The sequence below is a fragment of the Stegodyphus dumicola genome, chromosome 6 (assembly GCF_044657685.1).
Source record: "Stegodyphus dumicola isolate Sdum_Otavi_A_Nest chromosome 6, ASM4465768v1".
Classification (NCBI taxonomy): domain Eukaryota; kingdom Metazoa; phylum Arthropoda; class Arachnida; order Araneae; family Eresidae; genus Stegodyphus; species Stegodyphus dumicola.
In genome coordinates, this window is record NC_140773.1 from 200047756 (window position 1) to 200072068 (window position 24313).

The 24313-nt window shown below is 36.4% G+C and overlaps 1 protein-coding gene across 1 annotated transcript in view; it reads left to right on the forward strand.

Annotated features, from left to right (window-relative positions):
* LOC118188244 (alpha-catulin-like) overlaps positions 1–24313 on the forward strand; it is a 723160-nt gene that overhangs the window by 461708 nt on the left and 237139 nt on the right. The gene's annotated exons all lie outside the window — the stretch shown is intronic.

The window sequence follows — 24313 nt, forward strand, 5'->3', positions numbered from 1 at the left end:
TCGATTCTATGCCTAATTAAATAAACCAAACTAAACCGTTTTTGGCGAACAAGAAGGCGTGCGAATTCCTCAGCAGTACACCAACTGTGTTTCCGCTTTCCATGCCAAGCCAGGTTTTTAAAGTACAATTTGAACGAAAAGAAAACTTAATTTTCTACAGAATGAGGAACACAAATAATTGAAACAACTCTCCAAGTAAACTAAAATATGCTTTTATTCTGATGTCTTACAAATTTTGAAAACATATTCTTTTAAATTATGATTCAAAGGTTTTGTACATTCATCGCTAGCAAAATAAATTTTATAAAAATATTAAGTAGTAATAACATTACAACGGACTACATATTCATAAAATTTTACATTTGTATTCCTTTTGCTAAATAGCTTAAACTGATTTCCATTACAATAATTAAGTTAGTAGCGGCTATCGAGCCATATTTACGATTAAGGAAACTTGATTTAGACATTAAACCTCACCAATGCGCATTTAATGCAAATAATAAATACTATAAGTTTTCTATCTTAGGTTCCTTTCTCGTTTTTTTCCAGTCTGATTTTATATATTCCTTTCCCGAAATAAGAAAGGCAATAAAAAGATTCATTTCATTTCTTCAACAAAGTTCCAATGCAATATCCAACACACATACCAGTGATATATAGAGAAAGAAGAACACATGGATGCCCGTCTATTGCTTTACAAGTGACATTGTTTTTTCTAATAAGAGAGTTAATACGATAAGCGCAATAATCATTTATAAGAGTTCCGTTATGTCCTGTTGTTAGCAGTTCAAAATTTGGCTGTTGTGCAAGTTCCTCAGCAGAAATATCCGGGCTATTTTCTTCTTCCTTCTCTTTTAGTGTTCTTTCAGTGTATTCATTGACTAACGCGTTGATAAGGAGTACATCAAGAGGGTCGTCTTTGGGGTCAAGAACAGGTGACTTGAGTTTTTCCAAATTCGTTTCAATAATAGTGACATCTTCGTCTTCCCTTACGCATAATCCTTTTTCTTTGTATATATTTAAAATCTTACATAAAAGTTCTTTTCCTGCATCCCTCAGTTCGTAGTGAGTTTCGGTATAGTCACTTGAATTGTTCTCCTGTTCGTAAACATTAATGATACTTTCTAAAGAATCCGGCATTATAGTTGAAATTCCGTGAGCGAAGTTTTCTTTCTGTGTTACTGTATCGCTTTCAGTCCAGTTATTTCCATTGTGTGGTACAAATTGACTGCTGTCAGATGTTCAAAATGTTCTGTCAATTGGAAGGCTAAGATACAATCATCCTTTTTGGGCAAATTTACGCTGGTTCTGGTCTCACATTGGTTAGGTGGGTTGTTACATTCGATATCAATATCAGTCTTAGATGAGGTTTCATTTCCTGTACATTGCTTATGAGATGCTTTACTGTTTTCTGCATGTAGATAAGCGAATTTTTCTGAATCAGCATAGCCAGATCCTTCGCCATTGGTAGCATTTTGGTCCAAATGCAGTACTAGATTAGAAAACTCATATCCGATATCTTCCTTAATCGTTTTTAGTTCCGAGGACACTTTTCTATCTTTTAGAAGAATCTGACTGTTTGAAGACGAGTCAGTTTCAACACATTCTTTCCACAGATCTGTTAAATATATGCCATCAAGTTGGTTCATGTTTCTACTGACGACGCTGTTCACGCTTGCCTCGTAATACGCAAATGAATTCAAACATTGTATACCTGATTTATTTTCATCCAAACTTTGTTGGTCACTATATCGCTCTTTAAGTGTTTCTGTACGTTTTATTAAAAGACTTCTACCACCATTCGCATCAACATGAATTAGTTCTCCACTTTCTCCAATTTTAGTTTCGGTCATACCGACTACCTTCTGAGAAATGGTTTTATTTTTATTAGCAGTAGAATATTGGTGAGAGATAATTCTTTCTTGATAATATAAATTAAATTCTGTGGAGAATTCCAAAAGGACAGTACCATTTTCTGGTTTGATATTTTTGTTAGCTGGTGACATTGATATATCAATAACTTTACGTTCTACATCAAAATATGCACTTTCATTAGGTTTCAGATTATTTGCATTAACTTTATGACGTCTATTTGCAGTAAAAGTTAAAAAAATAACTATCATATAAAAGAGAATTACCATGCAACTTGCCTGCAATCCAAGATGTTTAAAAACAATAGGAGCCAAAGCATTGGTTGGTACAAACACCACAATCGCTGTCTGTATCAAGAACAAAAATGTATAAGTTATTTTACTCAGCAGTCCATGCATTATGCACTGTAGACGCCGTTTAACGGCTCACCCACACCACCTAAAAACTGTTTTTACTTACAAAATAGTTTTTCTGTAAAGCTTTATGTTAGCAAAATAAATCACTTTCTAAAAGCAGTTCACTCCAGAAAGAAAATAAAACTTTATAAAGCTGTTGAAAATTTCGTCAACAAATCTACTTTGTTTGTTACAAACGTTTCTGCATAATTAATAAGAATAAGCATTTTAATGTCTTTTTTTAGGATTGAATTAGTTCATTTAAATTGCCAGTGTCCCGACTGAAATACAAAAGTTCAGAATAATAACTAACCGCGAAATTAAACTATAAAGTACTGTAAACACAGAAAAAGGGTAGCATATTGAAATCGCTATTAATAAAAATAATATAATCTTCGCAAAGTCACGACTGTTGGAAGCGTTTTTCGCGCCCAGTGCAATCTCTACGGGTCCTAAATTCTGCAGCCTGGTATCTCTCCAAAATCTAAAACTTTCGTATTGACCAGTTCATTCGCTAAATTCTAAAAGTTTAGCATTCCTAAATTTTGCGTTTCGATGCATTTCTAAATTCTAAATATATTGTGTCCGGTTGCACAAGCTCTGGTGTCGGTCCTGCTTTCAGTTATAGTTTCTAGATTTTGAACGTTCTTCCACTTCTGCTAATTTGCATATCTTTATGATTTGAGCGAATATACGTGGCATGTATAAATCTGAAGATAGGACAATGACTAAATTGAGCTTAACTCTTCGTAAACAACCTTAATATATTTTACCTTTCATAATGTATAAATTTTATATAGGTACATGGTCATTTCGTCCAGGAATCGTGTTGCACCCCTCACCAATAATCTTGCAAAAACACACGGAAATGTGTTTTCGAAACATTTTAAAAGAACCGAAGCACATCCGCTTACCTTTTCACCCAACGTGGGAATGATGAGTTTTCAATACAAGAGCTTTTGTACCAAAATTAATTCCGTTAACAGAGTCATACACGGTCTTTGGTCATGCATACGAGGTCTTTGGTATACCAAATTAATGATTCCACGGTAACAATTAAAGTACATTTCGTCACAGAACGGCTTCACTTGCGGAAGTAAAAATTTTCTGAACGTTAGACTTATTCGATTAGTTTTCATTTCGGGCTGGGATGGGATACCGCGTTTCCAGATTACATTAGTAGGTGTTGCATCACTAGAAGTGATCCGTGTTCCAAGCTTAGAATGTGAGTCATATAATTAATTCTCCCTCGTAAAATGCATCTCTCGCGTCGAAACGTAACTCAGTATGGGAATGCTACACGAAAGGTCTAGCCTGCTTTCAGTGTCTCTGTGTGCGGAGATCTTGGCTTCTCCGTGATGGTCATTGTTTAGCAGAACATAATTATATTTTTCGGGGGTGATTGCTTCAAGTTCATTTTTAATTTGCTGCAGCATAGGAGTCCAGGACTGGGCGGCGACCGACGTTTCCGAAACACTGTATGTAGGTGATTCCCTCATCATCCCGGAAAACGCAGCAAAGTCGAGGTGAACGTATTGCCGTCCGAAAATATTCAGGTTTAAAGGCTGGAACGAATAAGGGCACAATTCCGTAAACATGGAATCTGATTTTTCTTTGCTATGAAAATCTTTAAAATAGAATAGTATTAACTGATCATCAAATGTTTCAGTCATAGTGAGTATGGTCAGCATTAAGAGTGATTGCCTCGAAGTACAATCGTCTTGGTTCGAGCAAGAAGAGAGAAAACATGGGCGAAGCATATAACATAGACAGAATTGATGTAAAGAAACCCAGGCTTGGTCAGGCTTTGGTCGGGATCCGCGAGACGAATCAGAAAGCGTCTTGGGTGAGATTGCTGCCCTGCAACTGCCGTTGCTAAAAGAGAAAGACTGCACTAGGAACTTCTATCATGTGTCTAAATGTTTCAATCATGTGGCGAATAAGATATGACATCAGAGCAGGAGGAGTTCTACGTCAATAGATAGACGCGTAAATGGAACAGGCTTACAACACAAACAGGATGAAACATGTGGCTGAAAGGATACGTCACGTCCAGCGTTGAACCATGTTGTTCATAACCTAGCAACTGCACGTTCCCCTCAGCCCCTCAGTAAATTCCTTCCGCCCGTGTGCGCCACACATCAACAGCGCCACATGCCCCCAAACAGCTTACCTTCTGTTAGCCTTCGAGTCTTTGCGTAATTAAATAAACCATACCAAACCGTTTTTGGCGAACAAGAAGGCGTGCGAATTCTTCAGCTGTACACCAACTGTCTTTCCGCTGTCCATGCCAAGCCAGGTTTCTAAAGTACAACTTGAACGAAAAGTAAACTTAATTTTCTACAGAATAAGGCATACAAATAATTGAAACCACTCTCCAAGTAAACTAAAATATGCTTTTATTATGATGTCTTTCAAATTTTGAAAACATATTCCTCTAAATTATGATTCAAAGGTTTTGTACATTCATCGCTGGTAAAATAAATTTTATAAAAATATTAAGTAGTAATGACATTACAACGGACAACATATTCATAAAATTTTACATTTGTTTTCCTTTTGCTAAATATCTTAAACTGATTTCCATTACAATAATTAATTTAGTAGCGGATATCGAGCCATATTTACAATTAAGGAAACTAGATTTAGACATTAAACCTAACCAATGCGCATATAATGCAAATAATACTATACGTTTTCTATCTTAGGTTCTTTTCTCGTTTTTTTCCAGTGTAATTTTATATATTCCTTTCCTGAACTAACAAAGGCAATAAAAAGATTCATTTCATATCTTCAACAAAGTTATCAGGTTCAATGTTCCGTCTTACTTTCTTTGGGAACATGCACAGACCTGACTCGGAACAGAGAGCGTACTAAAGCTATGTTCAATAACTGTGGAAAGTAGACAAGATACACAGGAAGGGTATACAAAACCCTTTATTTTTAACTCTTTACAATAATTTCCGTACTTCGGAATACAGAGACAACTACTTGTGGTCTGAGCGTAAGAATACAAAAATATAACTAAACTCTAACTTAAATTTGGAATAATAAATGTGGAAGATTGGCCTTATATTAACAGGAAGCCGTATATAGTACAGAGAACTGTTAACACTACAATACGTTTAAAATTATTAAGAGGATTAAACCTCTGGCCTGGAAGGCAACCAGCAACCGAGTAAAACTTCTAAGGCAAGCTGCCTGCTTCGACTAACTCCTTTTTCTCTCTCGCATGGCAAAAAGCCACAACTTAAGTACTTGGCGTTCGCCAGACAAATTTTGCATAAATAAGTTAACGCTTTTAATTCTGGCCGGAAGTAGAAAATAAGAAGTGATAGTAAACATTTAAAATAAAATAAACTTTAGTAAAATTTAAGATCCTTACATACTTCCCGCCAGAGTTAATTAGTTTGAAACTCAGGTCTAAAACGACCTTGTTGAAAACTTTTAGCTCTAGAATCTAACGCGAGGCCAATCTTTTACAAACATTTCTCACTAGAAACTAGAAATTTAAAAAAAAAAAAATTTGTTTTCACAATAGCAGCTCCATGGACACCCAATTTTTCATCTGTACTGCATCTAAACAGGAGCTTTTATTCAAATCTAGTTCCTTTCAGAGATCTGGAAGGAAAACTAGTTGAATGAAATGTTACACAATGAAATGGCAAGTAACATGCACATTTATATTTCTCTTAACATTCTTATTTCATTCATGACTATTTTAATTATCTCTCCCCGTGCTCTCTGACATGTGTTGTAAAAGAACACCAATCACGAATGTGTTTATGTATACGTGTTCAACACTGCCTCCTACAATCAAAACACTAACGTGTTAAAATTCAACATAACCAGACCTCGTAACACACCCTATCTTCAACTCTAAACCCTGAGGTACTATTCTTAAAGTGGCTAACTCTGAAGTGTAGCGTCAGAGAGCCTAACTACATTCATTCAACCTTTAACATATATTCACCATAATTTGGTCTGTTTACAGTCACACGAAAAATTTTTTTTCATTACTTTCACTTTTACCATATCATAGTATTTCTTAACATTTAAAATAACAGTTCACATTGTATATAAGAACATATTAACATGCCGTTAATTTTACGCATTTTAAAACATACATTAGTAGTACATTGTTAACTTCTATTCTTTTCAAAGCAAGTGCCAATTCTTCTACGTTGAAATACTACATTTCAAAAAGTCTTTCAGACTAAAACTTCTTTCTTGCCAGAATGTTTTTAAATAAAATTTATACAATAACTTTTAAAATATTTAAGTATTTACACATTCCTATTATACATCAACTTTAGTTTTACGCGCGAGTAATTGAAAAACATAATACCAAAATCGGTAACAACTCATTTCTCGCCTTTTTGGCGATAAAGGTAGACCTCACATGAGGTAAAACTTTTTGAAATCTGCCACTTGCAGTAAGAATGAAAGATTAACTTAAGTTTACAAAGTAACATAAAATTTTACTTATCTTTGTGATATTCGGACATTCTTTTCTGAGCCCAGTCCTGCAAGGTAGCGCAGATTCTTGTTTGATTTATCCTCCTTCTTGTGCGGGCTCGCCCTTCAGAGCCTTCCTCTAGAAGCTTTCTTTTTCCTCCAGTTCGGTCACCCTTGAATACATTCTTTTTCGCCTCTGCCTGTGGTCTTGCCCGTTTGATGGCAGCTGGTCTTGGCGGAACCGGGACCCTTCTTTCGCGTTCCTGCTTGGACCTCGTTGATGGCCGTTCAAATTTTCCTTGTAACTTTTCCTCGGCCGCTGGTAGCCCTTCCGCAGTTCGGCGACATTTGCTGCGGAGAGTCCTGTCCGATGAGTCGATCTTCCGTTTGGTTATAGTTGCCGTTATTTCTCCTGGCTTTCTTTGGATTCGTCGTACTTCTCCCTTCTTCATTCTGGGGGTGTTCGTGAGCTCAGTTTTCTGGACGGTGGAACGGCTTCTTTTTCTTGTTACCTTCAATTTTCCAACGGGGAAACTTTCTTTTCAATTGCTCCTGCCTCCTAATGGCTTGTCCTTGTGCTTGACGTTGTTCCACCTCTGGAGCTTTTGCCTGCCGTGTCTGCCGTGCCGGATCCTGCAAAAAATCTTTGAAAATTTGCATTTTATTACGATCATAGTAGGGTTTTATTTGATCAATGTTTGCGGAGCACGTTTCACCATTTCTGGCTTTTAACACTACTACAGCGTGAGTTATTTTTTCTATGACATATGGTCCTTCAAATCGTGGAAAAAATTTGGCAGTTTTATCTTCTGGTGCTGAAGAAAGTGAATGCTTAATTTTTAACACTTCATCCCCTACTTTATAAGTTACTCCCTGTCGTTTCATGTCATAATAAAGCTTCTGTTTTCTCTGTGCTACTTCAGTATTCTTTTTTGCTTCTTTAATTAATTTTTCTATATCACCCATTTTAAATTCTGGGGCTCTTTGTTGCACATAAAATAATTTATCTAACGGCGTTATAATCTTTCTGCCTAAAAATAACTCAGCAGGAGTTTAGCCCGTTGTATCATGTTTTGCGGTCCTAAAGGCGAAAGCAAATTCATTGACATAGTTATCCCAGCTTTTATGAAAATTTTTAACATAACTACAGATAATTTTCACTATATTTCTATTGACCCGTTCCGCTATATTTGATTGCGGCCGATACGGGACCATTTTTAAATGATCTATGCCCAGTTTTTGGCACATGTCTTCAAATACATTACTTACAAATTGAGGACCATTATCCGATATAACTTTTAGGGGCGCCCCGTATTTTAAAATATATTTATTTAAAATAAAATCAGTAACTAATTTCGCGGAAGCTCGTTTTAAGGGAACAATTTCGGTCCACTTACTAAAATGATCAACCATAACAAAGAAATAGCGACTTTTATTTAACTGACTTTTTGGGAAAGGGCCCAATAAATCGATGCCAAATATTTCATTTGGAAATTCGGATTTAATTCTATTTAGAAACCCGGCCGGGCGGAAATTAATATAATTAACTGCTTGACATGTTGGACAGGACTTGGACATACGCCCTTGTTAACTTTTGAAGTTCAGGAAAATAGACTGCCTCGCGTACGCGTTCGATAGTTTTTCGAATACCAGCATGAGAAGCTAAAGGGCTGTCGTGTAACTCCTGCAGGATATTTAATCTAAGACTAGCTGGGATAATAGGTCGAAATTCATTGTTGGAATTTGTAGTTTTTGTATAAAATAATAGACCATCTATTAGTTCGTAATGGACCGCCCTATTTCTTATCGCCACAATATCTTGGTGGCTAAAATTTTCAGGATCCTTTAAATACTCATAAATGTTCCTAAATTCAGGATCCTTACCCAGTTCGGTTATTACAGTTTCTCGGGAATTTATTGTACATGCTGTGAGCATTTCCACCTTTACAGTATTACCTTCTTCATCTATTTTTATTCTGGATAGTGCATCTGCTACGATATTTTCCTTTCCGGGGGTATGCTTGATTACCAGATAATATTCTTGGAGCTTGAGTGCCCATCTTATTAACCTTGGGGATAAGTTTTTCCCTGAGTACAATCTAGTTACCGCCGCATGATCAGAGTACACTGTTATTGGCGCCTTTCCAAAATAGACTCGGAACTTTTGCACTGATAACAGAACTGCAAGTGCCTCTCTCTCGGTCGCGAAATAATTTCTTTGTGTTTGATTTAAAGTTCGGCTAAAAAATGCCACGGGCTGCTGATTTTGTGAAAGTACCGCTCCTACCGCATAATCCGAAGCATCCGCTGAAATTTCTAAATTCTCATCCTTTTCAGGAAATTTCAACACAGGGGCTTGCGTTAATGCTTTCTTTAATTTTTCGAACGCACTATTGGCTTCGGCCGTCCACGAGAATCTTGCCTTTTTCCTCTTTAATTTTAACAATGGTTCAGCAATAGCTGCAAAATCTTGTAACAGATTTAAATAATATTAAAATCTTGTAGTTTAAATAATTTAAATAGATGAACATTAAGGTATTTGTGAATGGCAATATTTGAAACCAGACTCGAGTGCCTCGTGCGACTCTCGCACGAAGAATGTAATTTATTTTTAAATGATAGAATATGTTTTCTCTTCTTGTTTCTATGTCGCCATTTTTTTTGAGTGTTAAATAAAAGTTATTGCTGGGTTCCATCATTGGAGTTGCTTCATTTCGCCAAAGAAGCATCACAGTCTTAATTATTTTGGAGGCACCGACCAAGATCGAATAATCGTGCGTATTTTTATTTTATTAGTTCATCACTGAACATAATATTAGTGATACCAGATTATTACTTCCTGTTCATAAAGATTTGCTTTATTTTATTAGTTCATCACTGAACATAATATTAGTGATACCAGATTACTACTTCCTGTTCATATAGAATTGCTTTATTTTATTAGTTCATCACTGAACGCAATATTAGCGATACCAGATTATTATTTCCTGTTAATATTAAATTGTCTTATTTTATTACCGTATTTGATATAATATTTAATATTCATTTTAGTTGTGCACACGGTAGATATTTATATTGCTCTATGTTATTATTCTTATTTTAATCACAATTATTGTGGTAGAGAGAATGAACTTCATATAATTTAAATATTTCATTTTTGAGCTATTTTGAGGAAATATAAGGAACACAGTGTTCATTAATTTTAAACGTAGAAACAATGTCTTACTTAGAGCTCGTAAGGAATATTTGCAAAATCTCGCAGCTGAACTGGGAATTCATGTGACTGCAGATTTGAAAATAGTTGATTTAAAACAGAAAATTGTTGAAAGTAGAGATTATGATGAAGTCTTCGTCAAAGGAGTTTTAGACACAATAATAGAAGAACGGAAAGAGAGGGAGGAAGCAGAAGAGCGGAGAAGGAACGAACAGTATGAATTAGAGAGATTAAGACTTGAAGCAGAGACAAAGTCTCAAAATACCGGACAGATCCGGCAGAAAACGGAGCTGCGTCACCTTATGCAGAAATTCGATGATAAGAAAGGAGATATTAGTCTATATTTGCTATTGTTTGAAAGGCAAGCAGAACGGGCTAAAATTGATAAAGAAGAATTTGTATCTCATTTACTAGGACTACTTCCTTACGAAGTAACCCAGTTAATAGCTAGAGAACCCTCCGATAAAGCTAAAGACTATGAGCACGTGAAGAATTTATTGTTAAGACGGTTTAAACTAAGCCCAGAAAAGTTTAGGCAGAAATTTATGAAACATCGAAAGAGTAACGAATCTACATGGGTGGATTTCAATTATGAAATAAAAAATTATTGCAAAGAATGGGTGACTGGTCTAGGAGTTAAGACTTTTGATCAACTGCTAGATTTGATAGTGCTTGACCAACTTAAACGTCGAGTTCCTCCTGAAATTCGAGATCATTTTCTTGATGAATGGGTACACATGATTTCATCTAAAAAATTAGCTGAAAAACTTGATGCCTATGAAAACGTTTGCGGAAACTTTCAAAAGAGGCCTGTAGTGGATCGGCAGAAAGAAAGATACGATGCACTAACTCAAGGTAAATTGAGTTCAGATAATAAAAATAAAACTGAAAAAAAATTGTCATCAGGATTTAATTTGCAAAGCTGGTTTCATAGACCTAGAAGTCCACGTCCAGATGATAAATATGAAAAACGAAAAACGCCACAATGCTATCAGTGTGGGTCCTATCAACATTTAAGACCCCAATGTCCAAAACTTAAGAATAGTACTGAATCTTCTGCTAATCTTAACAGAATTAGTGCAAAACCAGAGGATAAATTTCTATTACCTCATACTAAGTATGGGTTACGTAAATGGTCATAAAATTCCTATATTAAGGGATTCAGGTGCTAGTATTGATATAGTTTGTCGCAAATACATCACGCCGGAAATGCTGACAGGTGAAAATGTGTGGGTGCAACAGCCATTAGATTTGAATCCAACCTGTTTACCATTGGCTGAGATCGAACTAAATTGCGATCTTGGACGAGTAATAACTAAGGTTGCCATTATTAGAAATGAACTCGACAAAGGAAGGTATTTATTAGGCAATAGAACTTTTGCACTGTTGAATAAACAAGGAAAGGAACCTGATAGTTGTCCTCACCAGGTTAATGCTGTCTCTACTAGAGCTCAAAAGAAAAGAGAAATAGCCCAAGAGAAGATCTTGGAACCGATGAAGGAAGAAAATAAAGCATCCAGAGATGTTTTTGAAGAAGAAGATAATTTACCGGAGCTAAATTCGGAAGATGAAACTCTCATGAAACTGGTAAACATTGACTCAGAAGAAATTGCACAACTTCAGCTTGCTGATAAGGAACTGTCTAAAATCATCCAAGAAGTTAAAGAAGGTACATGCAAAAATGAGAACTATAGTCAAACAGGAAAAGAACTTTTAGTTAAAAAAACGACGGATAAAATGGGCTTTGAAAGACAGCTTGTCGTTATACCTGAAGAACTCAAGCCGTCAATTATAAAGATGTGCCACGAAGGAACTTCTGGTCATTTGGGTGTCAAAAAGACCAAAGACAGACTTGCTAGATATTTTTACTGGACGAGGTGTTACAAAGAAACTGAAGATTTTGTAAGAACCTGTGATGCTTGTCAGCGCGCTGGAAAAGGAAATGACAAAAAGAAGGCTCCAATGACATTAGTACCAGTAATTTCCGAAATATTCACTAAAATAAATGCCGATGCCGTTGGTCCGCTACCTATTTCAAAGACTGGAAAAAATATATTATTACAGCTCTGTGTATGTCGTCCAAATATCCAGATGCTGTTGCGGTGACAGACATTTCTTCGCCATCTGTGATTGATGCTTTCTTACAGATTTTCAGTCGTATGGGTTTCCCAAAAGTGATTCAAACAGATCAGGGGACCTCTTTCGTCAGTGCTTTGACAGAGGAATTTTTGGAGCGTTTCGGCATTAAACATGTAAGAAGCTCTGTGTATCATCCGCAGAGTAATCCCGTTGAGCGATTCCATAGAACGCTAAAAAGGGTGTTAAGAATCGTATGTATAGGAGCGACTTCAGATTGCGAGAATTATCTACCATCAGTTCTTTTTGCTCTCCGAACAGTCACACACGAAAGCACTGGTTTTACACCAGCAGAATTAGTTCATGGCAAAAACCTACGAACGCCAGTCACTTTACTTTATGAGCAGTGGCTAGAACCGATTGAAGAAAGTAATAATGTTGTCAGTTACGTTTTCGAACTTATTAATCGAATGAAGAAATGCCAAGAACTTGCCGTGGAAAACATGAAAGAAGCTCAACGACGGAGGAAAACATGGTACGATCGAAACGCAGTGAAAAGAGAATTTGCTAGAGGAGATTTAGTTCTTGTTTTATCAACGAATCGTCAAAATAAACTAGAAGTACAGTGGAAAGGACCTGGAAAAATAGAGCAGAAAATTTCAGAAACCAATTATATTGTAAGTTTCGAGGTACAAAATGAGCCAAATCAAGTATATCACATTAACATGCTTAAACCATATTACAAAAGACCAGAAATGATTAATATGATAACTGAAGTGGAAGGAGACTTAGAAATGGACATTCCTCGTTTACCTTCCAATCCAAGTATATTAAATTTTTCGGACATCATAGAGGAGAATGAACTCGAGAAAAGGTTGAAATCCGAGCAAATAGAAGATTTACGAAAGATTTTATGGAAATATTCTGGTTGTTTTTCAAATAATCCTGGACTAACAAACTTAGTTTGTCACGATATTGAGCTATTAAATAACGAACCAATACAAATAAAGCCATACAGACTGTCACCCCGACAGACTGAAATTCTCAAAAGGGAAATACAGAAAATGCTCGATCTTAAAATTATAGAGCCGGGAGAATCGGACTATACATCTCCCATGATTTTGATAGACTCTTCATCAAAGGATCCTCGGCCTTGTATTGATTATCGTAAACTCAATGCTGTTACTAAAACTGAATACTATCCTTTGCCTAATATTGAAGAACATATCGAAACTGTAGCAAAAGCAAAATATATTACCCTATTAGATTTATCTAGAGGCTACTGGCAAATTCCGTTAACAGAAAGAGCCCAAAGATATGCAACATTTGTAACTAGTTTTGGAAGTTTCAGGCCTCTACGTTTAACCTTTGGATTAAAAAATGCCCCATATTTTTTAGCAAAGTTATGACTAAAGTCCTGGCGGGATGCGAAGGTTTCGCTGTACCATACCTGGTTGACATTGCCATTTACTCAGAAAACTAGGAAGAACACCTTAAAAACTTAACTTCTGTTCTAGAGAGAATACAGAAAGCAAATTTACGACTAAAACCATCAAAATGTAAATTTTCACAAGATCAAGTGAGATACCTAGGCCATGTTGTGGGACAAGGACAACGAACCCCGGATGAAGTAAAGATCCTGACTGTAAAATAGTGTCCTACACCTAAAACTAAAACAGAAGTACGTGCTTTCTTAGGACTGATAGGGTATTATCGCCAGTACATACCGAGATTTTCGGAAATTGCTTCACCCCTCACGGACGCTTTGAAGGGGGTAACAAAAAAAGGAAATATACAATGGTCTGAAATATGTGACAAAGCTTTTAAAAATTTAAAAGGGTTGCTATGCAAGAAACCAATTCTGTATGCTCCCGATTTTGATAAAAGGTTTATTATACAAACCGATGCCTCAGACAATGGCATGGTTATAGTACTATGCCAATTAGATGATGAACAACGTGAACATCCTATCTTGTATATAAGCAACAAATTTACTAAGTTTGAAAAGAATTCTTGTACTACTGAAAAGGAGTGCGCTGCTATCATCTACGCTATCAAGAAACTGCATTTTTATCTGGATGGTCAGCAAGAATTCTTGATTCAGACTGATCATAATCCTTTGGTCTGGCTACAATCCAACGCCAAATGTAACTCTAGATTGATGCGCTGGGCACTCTCATTACAACCTTATAATTTTAAAGTCATTCATCGCAAAGGATCTTTGCACAAGAACGTAGATGTTCTGAGTAGAATTAAGTAATGTAATAACTCTTAGTGTATGTAACCACGTTCAGGATTTATTTATTTATTTAATGTATACTCAACTGATGTATTGGACGTTCTCCATTTTTTTTCTTCCTATTTAAATGTGGCGTAAAAATATTTGTTTAAAACTTAAAATTTTCGGCCTGAAAATTTGGAAACTTATGAGAGAAGTTATCTTTTCTCTTTAAGCAATTGAGCAACCCGAGCTTATAAACTTTCGAAATTTACAGAACTTTTCCCTTCGGTAAAAGTCTCTCCGTTGGGGGAGAGGTTGTAACAGATTTAAATAATATTAAAATCTTGTAGTTTAAATAATTTAAATAGATGAACATTAAGGTATTTGTGAATGGCAATATTTGAAACCAGACTCGAGTGCCTCGTGCGACTCTCGCACGAAGAATGTAATTTATTTTTAAATGATAGAATATGTTTTCTCTTCTTGTTTGTATGTCGCCATTTTTTTGAGTGTTAAATAAAAGTTATTGCTGTGTTCCATCATTGGAGTTGCTTCATTTCGCCAAAGAAGCATCACAATCTTTTATAAAGGACCTATAATATGAACAAAGTCCTAGAAAGAAGAGAGCCTCTTCGCCGTGTTTGGAGTCGGATACTTTTGTACAGCAATTATTTTTGATTCGTCTGTCTCGATTCCTTTCAGAGATATTTTGTAACCTAAATATTTTAATTCAGGGGCTGCAAATTTGCACTTTTCGACGTTAACTTTTAGACCGGCCTCATTTAATAAAGAAAACACCTGTCTTAAATCCTGTACATGTTGGTCGAGATTATCACTAGTAATAATGATATCGTCTAAATAGATAAATGTGGACTTTCCAAGAACAGGCCTTAACACAATGTCCATACATCGCTGAAATGTTGCCGGTGCCCCTGAAAGGCCAAACGGCATACGTAGAAATGCATAAGTGCCAGACTTGGTTATAAAAGCAGTCTTAGGCACGTCCTCAGGCCTAACCCCTATTTGAAAATAACCAGTCGTTAAGTCTAAAGTCGTCATATATTTGGTCGATGTTATGTTCCTTAGAATTTCTTCAATAATAGGTAACGGATATACCGGATATTTCGGTATGGAGTTTAATTTACGGTAGACAATCGCGAATCTCCACCTTTTTGGATGTGTCAATGGATAGTCATTATTTTTCTTACATAAAACCACCGGGCTAGCATAACTATTTGAGATGGGCGTTATGATCTTTTTACGTAGCATATCGGTGATATGCCATTCTATAATTATTTCCTTATTCTTATCATACCTGTATGCTTTGTGGCGAACTGGCATTGAATCTCCGGTGTCAATACTATGGTTAGTAACCTGAGTAAATCCTGGAATATCACTAAATAACGAAGCAAATTCACTTACCACTTGTCGGATTCTTCGTTGCTCTTCATTAGGCAGGTGGTCAAGGTTTAACATCGGCAGTTCAGCCTTTTCTTCTCGAACTGGTTTCATCGTCAGCTTAAGGGGCGCTTCATTAAAATCCAGCGTTGCTTGTGCCTCTGAAAGAAAATCTATTCCTAAGATAATATGTGTTTGCAGATTCTTTACTTTGAAAAACATAACCTTTACTTGTTCGTCCTTGATACGGATGTATAGTGGTAATTTACCTATGCACTTACATCTTTCTCCTTGCGCCGCTAACACTGTCGTATTATCCGAATTATATATGCGGTATTTCCGAACATACTTCCTAAAAAAATCTTCTGCGACACAGGAACACTGCGCGCCTGTATCAAGGAGTGCGGTGGCTGCGATATTAATCACCAACACTTCAATCTTCGGAAGAGTCAAATTTTTCACCATTACTGTATTTAACTTGTAGGAAGAGGGGTTTTCTTGGCCTTCGGACTTCCGCACCCTCCCGTCAGCAGAAATCCGTTTTAGTTTAAATCCTTTTTTGTTTCCATGCTTTCCTTCTTTTTCCACTGGCCTTGAGACTTTTTTCCTGGGTTGCTATTGAACTGTCGACGTTCGCCGGCTGTTTTTGAATGCCCGGGTTTCCTTGCCCACTGATTTGCTTTGCTTCCGTAGCCGTGTGCTTGACTTTGCTGTGGTCTTGGCGCACCATATTGGTTTCGTTGTTGATATTGGCGTCTTCTTTCAATATCCGCCGTTCTTCTACTTCAAACTGGATTGCTAGCGCAAATAACTTTTCCAGTGTAGTCGGATTTCTTAATTCAATAGGCTTGCACTTGGGGAAGTAACCTCGGCAAAATCACTTGAATTATCTCAGGATCCGGACGGTTTCCATACAAAAGTTTGAAGACGTGAATTTTTCTTAAAATAAAGCTTGAGAGATTTTTGATTCATTGCTGATATATGCTGAAAATTTCCGTTTCTAATTTCGCACGATCCCTTACGACAGGGAAGTCTTTTACTAGGGCAGTCTTGAAATTCTCGTAAGTATAGGTGGGACTTCCTGCTTGACCCAAGAGACTTCTGCCTATACATTTGAACCAGTTAAGCGCTTGGCCCCGCAAAGCGCTGGTAGCTAAGGTAACTTTTTGAAACTCGTGCACGGGGTAGAGCATGAAGTGGTCATCCAATTTTTCCAAAAAACTGGTTACCGGTGAGTTTCCGTTAAATGTTGCTTCTGGGTTCATCGAAGCGCGCATGGTCTGGACGATGTAACCAAATCCTTCCAGGGCGGCAGGTGGCATTTCTGGATTCTGAGCCGCTTCTGCAGGCAGCACAGGTTCTTCTTGAAACTCGGCCATGGTTATTCTTCTTCGTTGGGCGGAACTATCAGGTTCAATGTTCCGTCTTACTTTCTTTGGGAAAATGCACAGACCTGACTCGGAAAAGGGAGATTACTAAAGCTATGTTCAATAACTGTGGGAAGTAGACACGATACACAGGAAGGGTATACAAAACCCTTTATTTTTCACTCTTTACAATAATTTCCGTACTTCGCAATACAGAGACCAACTACTTGTGGTCTGAGCGTAAGAATATAAAAATATAACTAAACTCTAACTTAAATTTGGAATAATAAACGTGGAAGATTGGCCTTATATTAACAGGAAGCCGTATGTAGTACAGAGAACTGTTAATACTACAATACGTTTAAAATTATCACGAGGATTAAACCTCTGGCGTGGAAGGCAACCAGCAACCGAGTAAAACTTCTAAGGCAAGCGGCCTGCTTCGATTAACTCCTTCCTCTCTCTCGCTTGGCAAAAAGCCACAACTTAAGTACTTGACGTTCGCCAGACAAATTTTGCATAAATAAGTTAACGCTTTTAATTCTGGCGGGAAGTTGAAAATAAGAAGTGATAGTAAAGATTTAAAATAAAATAAACGTTAGTAAAACTTAAGATCCTTACAAAGTTCCAATGAAATATCCAACACACATGTCAGTGATAAATAAAGAAAGAAGAAGACATGGATGCCCGTCTATTCCTTTACGAGTGACATTGTTTTTCCTAATAAGAGAGTTAGTACGATAAGCGCAATAATCATTTGTAAGGGTTCCGTTATGTCCTTGTTGTTTGCAGTTCAAAATTTGGCTGTTGCGCAAGTTCCTCAGCAGAAATATCCGGGCTATTTTCTTCTTCATTCCCTTTTAGTTTTTTTTTTCAGCGTATTCATTGACTAACGCGATGATAAGGAGTACATCAAGAGGGTCGTCTTTGGGGTCAAGGACAGGTGATTTGAGTTTTTCCAAATTCGTTTCAATAATAATGACGTCTTCGTCTTCCCTTACGCTTAATCCTTTTTCTTTGTATATATTTAAAACCGTATATAAAAGTTCTTCTTGTTCTGCATCCCTCAGTTCGTAGTGAGTTTCGGTATAGTTACTTGAATTATTCTCCTGTTCGTAACCATTAATGATATTTTCTAAAGAATCCGGCATTATAGTTGATATTCCGTGAGCGAAGTTTTCTTTCAGTGTTACTGTATCGCTTTCAGTCCAGTTACTTCCACTGTGTGGTACAAATTGACTGCTGTCAGAGGATTCCGTTTCAATGTTATGTCAATTGGAAGGCTAAGATACAATCATCCTTTTTGGGCAAATTTACGCTGGTTTTGTTCTCACTTTGGTTAGGTGGGTTGTTACATTCGATATCAAATTCAGTCTTAGATGAGGTTTCATTTCCTGTGCATTGCTTATGAGATGCTTTTCAGTTTTTTTGCATGTAGATAAGCGAATTTTTCTGAATCAGCATAGCCAGATCCAGCGCAGGAATTATACTCCAATCCTTCGCCCTTGGTAGCATTTTGGTCCAAAATCCAGTACTAGATTAGAAAACTCATATCCGATATCTTCCTTAATCGTTTTTAGTTCCGAGGACACTTTTCTATCTTTTAGAAGAATCTGACTGTTTGAAGACGATTCATTTTCAACACATTCTTTCCACAGATCTGTTAAATGTATGCCATCTAGTTGGTTCATGTTTCTACTGACGACGCTGTTCACGCTTGCCTCGTAATACGCAAATGAATTCAAACATTGTATACTGATTTATTTTCATCCAAACTTTGTTGGTCACTATATCGCTCTTCAAGTGTTTCTGTACGTTTTATTAAAAGTCTTCTACCACCATGCGTATCAACATGAATTAGTTCTCCAGTTTCTCCAATTTTAGTTTCGGTCATACCGACTATCTTCTGAGAAATGGTTTTATTTTTATTAGCAGTAGAATACTGGTGAGAGATAATTCTTTCTTGATAATATAAATTAAATTCTGTGGAGAAGTCCAAAAGGACAGTATCATTTTATGTTTTGATATTTTTGTTAGTTGGTGACATTGATATATCGATAACGTTACGTTCTACATCAAAATATGCACTTTCATTAGGTTTCAGATTATTTGCATTAACTTTATGACGTCTATTTGCAGTAAAAGTTAAAAAAATAACTATCATATAAAAGAGAATTAGCATGCAACTTGCCTGCAATCCAAGATGTTTAAAAACAATAGGAGCCAAAGCATTGGTTGGTACAAACACCACAATCGCTGTCGGTATCAAGAACAAAAATGTGTAATTTATTTTACTCAGCAGTCCATGCATTATGCACTGCAGACGCCGTTTAACGGCTCACCCACACCACCTAAAAACAGTTTTTACTTACAAAATAGCTTTTCTGTAAAGCTTTATGTTAGCAAAATAAATCACTTTCTAAAAGCAGGTCACTCCAGAGAGAAAATAAAACTTTATTTGAAGTGAATTGTTAAAATGTATTTTCCAACAATACGTTTCTCTTTCTTAGGAAGAACAAACTTCAAAAATACAGAAAGCTGTTGAAAATTTCGTCAACAAATCTACTTTGTTTGTTACAAACGTTTCTGCATAATTAATAAGAATAAGCATTTTAATGCCTTTTTTTAGGATTGAATTAGTTCATTTAAATTGCCAGTGTCCCTACTGAAATACATAAATCAGAATAATAACTAACCGCGAAATTAAACTATAAAGTACTGTAAACACAGAAAAAGGGTAGCATATTGAAATCGCTATTAATAAAAATAATATAATCTTCGCAAAGTCACGACTGTTGGAAGCGTTTTTCGCGCCCAGTGCAATCTCTGCGGGTCCTAAATTCTGCTGCCTGGTATCTCTCCAAAATCTAAAACTTTCGCATTGACCAGTTCATTCGCTAAATTCTAAAAGTTTAGCATTTCTAAATTTTGCGTTTCGATGCATTTCTAAATTCTAAATATATTGTGTCCGGTGTCGCTGCACGTGTTGCACAAGCTCTGGTGTCGGCCCTGCTTTCAGTTACAGTTTCTAGATTTTGAAAGTTCTTCCACTTCTGCTAATTTGCATGTCTTTATGATTTGAGCGAATATACGTGGCATGTATAAATCTGAAGATAGGACAATGACTAAATTGAGCTTAACTCTTCGTAAACAACCTTAATATATTTTACCTTTCATAATGCATAAATTTTATATAGGTACATGGTCATTTCGTCCAGGACTCGTGTTGCACCCCTCACCAATAATCTTGCAAAAACACACGGAAATGTGTTTTCGGAACATTTTAAAAGAACCGAAGCACATCAGCTTACCTCTTCACCCTACGTGGGAATGATGAGTTTTCAATACAGGAGCTTTTGTACCAAAATTAATTCCGTGAACAGAGTCATACACGGTCTTTGGTCATGCATACGAGGTCTTTGGTATACCGAATTAATCATTCCACGGTAACAATTAAAGTACATTTCGTCACAGAACGGCTTAACTTGCGGAAGTAAAAATTTTCTGAACGTTAGACTTATTCGATTAGTTTTCATTTCGGGCTGGGATGGGATACTGCGTTTCCGTATTACATTAGTAGTAGTTGCACCACTAGAAGTGATCCGTGTTCCAAACTTAGAATGTGAGTCATATATATCTCCCTCGTAAAATGCATCTCTCGCGTCGAAACGTAACTCAGTATGGGAATGCTACACGAAAGGTCTAGCCTGCTTTCAGCGTCTCTGTGTGCGGAGATCTTGGCTTCTCCGTGATGGTATTTGTTTAGCAGAACATAATTATATTTTTCGCGGGTGATTGCTTCAAGTTCATTTTTAATTTGCTGCAGCGTAGGAGTCCAGGACTGGGCGGCGACCGACGTTCACGAAACACTGTATGTAGGTGATTCCCTCATCATCCCGGAAAACGCAGCAAAGTCGAGGTGAACGTATTGCCGTCCGAAAATATTCAGGTTTAAAGGCTGGAAGGAATAAGGGCACAATTCCGTAAACATGGAATCTGATTTTTCTTTGCTATGAAAATCTTTAAAATAGAATAGTATTAACTGATCATCAAATGTTTCAGTCATAGTGAGTATGGTCAGCATTAAGAGTGATTGCCTCGAAGTACAATCGTCTTGGTTAGAACAAGAAGAGCGAAAGCATGGGCGAAGCATATAACATAGACAGATATGATGTAAAGAAACCCAGGCTTGGTCAGGCTTTGTTCGGGATCCACGAAAACGAATCAGAAAGCGTCTTGGGTGAGATTGCTGCCCTGCAACGGCCGTTGCTAAAAGAGAAAGACTGCACTAGGAACCTCTAGCATGTGTCTAAATGTTTCAATCATGTGGCGAATAAGGTATGACGTCAGAGCAGGAGGAGTTCTACGTCAATAGATAGACGCGTAAATGGAACAGGCTTACAACACAAACAGTATGAAACATGTGGCTGACAGGATACGTCACGTCCAGCGTTGAACCATGTGGTTCATAACCTAGCAACTGCACGTTCCCCTCAGCCCCTCAGTAAATTCCTTCCGCCCGTGTGCGCCACACATCAACAGCGCCACATGCCCCCAAACCGCTTACCTACTGTTAGCCTTCGAGTCTTTGCGTAATTAAATAAGCCATACTAAACCGTATTTGGCGAACAAGAAGGCGTGCGAATTCTTCAGCTGTACACCAAATGTCTTTCCGCTTTCCATGCCAAGCCAGGTTTCTAAAGTACATATTGAACGAAAAGAAAACTTAATTCTCTACAGAATAAGGCATACAAATATTTGAAACCCCTCTCCAAGTTAACTAAAATATGCTTTTATTATGGTGTCTTTCAAATTTTGAAAACATATTCTTCTAAATTATGATTCAAAGGTTTTGTACATTCATCGCTGGTAAAATAAATTTTATAAAAATATTAAGTAGTAATGACATTACAACGGACAACATATTCATAAAATTTTACATTTGTTTTCCTTTTGCTAAATATCTTAAACTGATTCCCATTACAATAATTAATTTAGTAGCTTCTATCGAGCCATATTTACAATTAAGGAAACTAGATTTAGACATTAAACCTCACCAATGCGCATTTAATGCAAATAATACTATACGTTTTCTATCTTAGGTTCCTTTCTCGTTTTTTTCCAGTGTAATTTTATATATTCCTTTCCTGAACTAACAAAGGCAATAAAAAGATTCATTTCATTTCTTCAACAAAGTTCCAATGCAATATCTAACACACATGCCAGTGATAAATAGAGAAAGAAGAAGACATGGATGCCCGTATATTGTTTTACGAGTGACATTGATTTTCCTAATAAGAGAGTTAATACGATAAACGCAATAATCATTTGTAAGAGTTCCGTTATGTCCTGTTGTTTGCAGTTCAAAATATGGCTGTTGTGCAAGTTTCTCAGCAGAAATATCCGGGCTATTTTCTTCTTCATACTCTTTTAGTTTTCTTTCAGTGTATTCATTGACTAACGCGTTGATAAGGAGTACATCAAGAGGGTCGTCTTTGGGGTCAAGGACAGGTGACTTGAGTTTTTCCAAATTCGTTTCAATAATAGTGACGTCTTCGTCTTCCCTTACGCTTAATCCTTTTTCTTTGTATATATTTAAAACCATATATAAAAGTTCTTCTTGTTCTGCATCCCTCAGTTCGTAGTGAGTTTCGGTATAGTCACTTGAATTATTCTCCTGTTCGTAACCAATAATGATATTTTCTAAAGGATCCGGCATTATAGTTGAAATGTTTCTACTGACGACGCTGTTCACGCTTGCCTCGTAATACGCAAATGAATTCAACATTGTATACCTTATTTATTTTCATCCAAACTTTGTTGGTCACTATATCGCTCTTCAAGTGTTTCTGTACTTTTTATTAAAAGACTTCTACCACTATTCGCATCAACATGAATTAGTTCTCCACTTTCTCCAATTTTAGTTTCGGTCATACCGACTATCTTCTGAGAAATAGTTTTATTTTTATTAGCAGTAGAATACTGGTGAGAGATAATTCTTTCTTGATAATATAAATTAAATTCTGTGGAGAAGTCCAAAAGGACAGTATCATTTTCTGGTTTGATATTTTTGTTAGTTGGTGATATTGATATATCGATAACTTTACGTTCTACATCAAAATATGCACTTTCATTAGGTTTCAGATTATTTGCATTAACTTTATGACCTCTATTTGCAGTAAAAGTTAAAAAAATAACTATCATATAAAAGAGAATTACCATGCAACTTGCCTGCAATCCAAGATGTTTAAAAACAATAGGAGCCAAAGCATTGGTTGGTACAAACACCACAATCGCTGTCGGTATCAAGAACAAAAATGTATAAGTTATTTCACTCAGCAGTCCATGCATTATGCACTGCAGACGCCGTTTAACGGCTCACCCACACCACCTAAAAACAGTTTTTACTTACAAAATAGCTTTTCTGTAAAGCTTTATGTTAGCAAAATAAATCACTTTCGAAAAGCAGGTCACTCCAGAAAGAAAATAAAACTTTATTTGAAGTGAATTGTTAAAATGTATTTTCCAACAATACGTTTCTCTTTCTTAGGAAGAACAAACTTCAAAAATACAGAAAGCTGTTGAAAATTTCGTCAACAAATCTACTTTGTTTGTTACAAACGTTTCTGCATAATTAATAAGAATAAGCATTTTAATGCCTTTTTTTAGGATTGAATTATTTCATTTAAATTGCCAGTGTCCTGACTGAAATACATAAGTTCAGAATAATAACTAACCGCGTAATTAAACTATAAAGTACTGTAAACACAGAAAAAGGGTAGCATATTGAAATCGCTATTAATAAAAATAATATAATCTTCTCAAAGTCACGACTGTTGGAAGCGTTTTTCTCGCCCAGTGCAATGTCTACGGGTCCTAAATTCTGCTGCCTGGTATCTCTCCAAAATCTAAAACTTCCGCATTGACCAGTTCATTCGCTATATTCTAAAAGTTTAGCATTCCTAAATTTTGCGTTTCGATGCATTTCTAAATTCTAAATATATTGTGCCCGGTGTAGCTGCACGGGTTGCACTAGCTCTGGTGTCGGCCCTGCTTTCAGTTACAGTTTCTAGATTTTGAACGTTCTTCCACTTCTGCTAATTTGCATATCTTTATGATTTGAGCGAATATACGTGGCATGTATAAAACTGAAGATAGGACAATGACTAAATTGAGCTTAACTCTTCGTATGCAACTTTAACATATTTTACCTTTCATAATGTATAAATTTTATATAGGTACATGGTCATTTCGTCCAGGACTCGTGTTGCACCCCTCACCAATAATCTTGCAAAAACACACGGAAATGTGT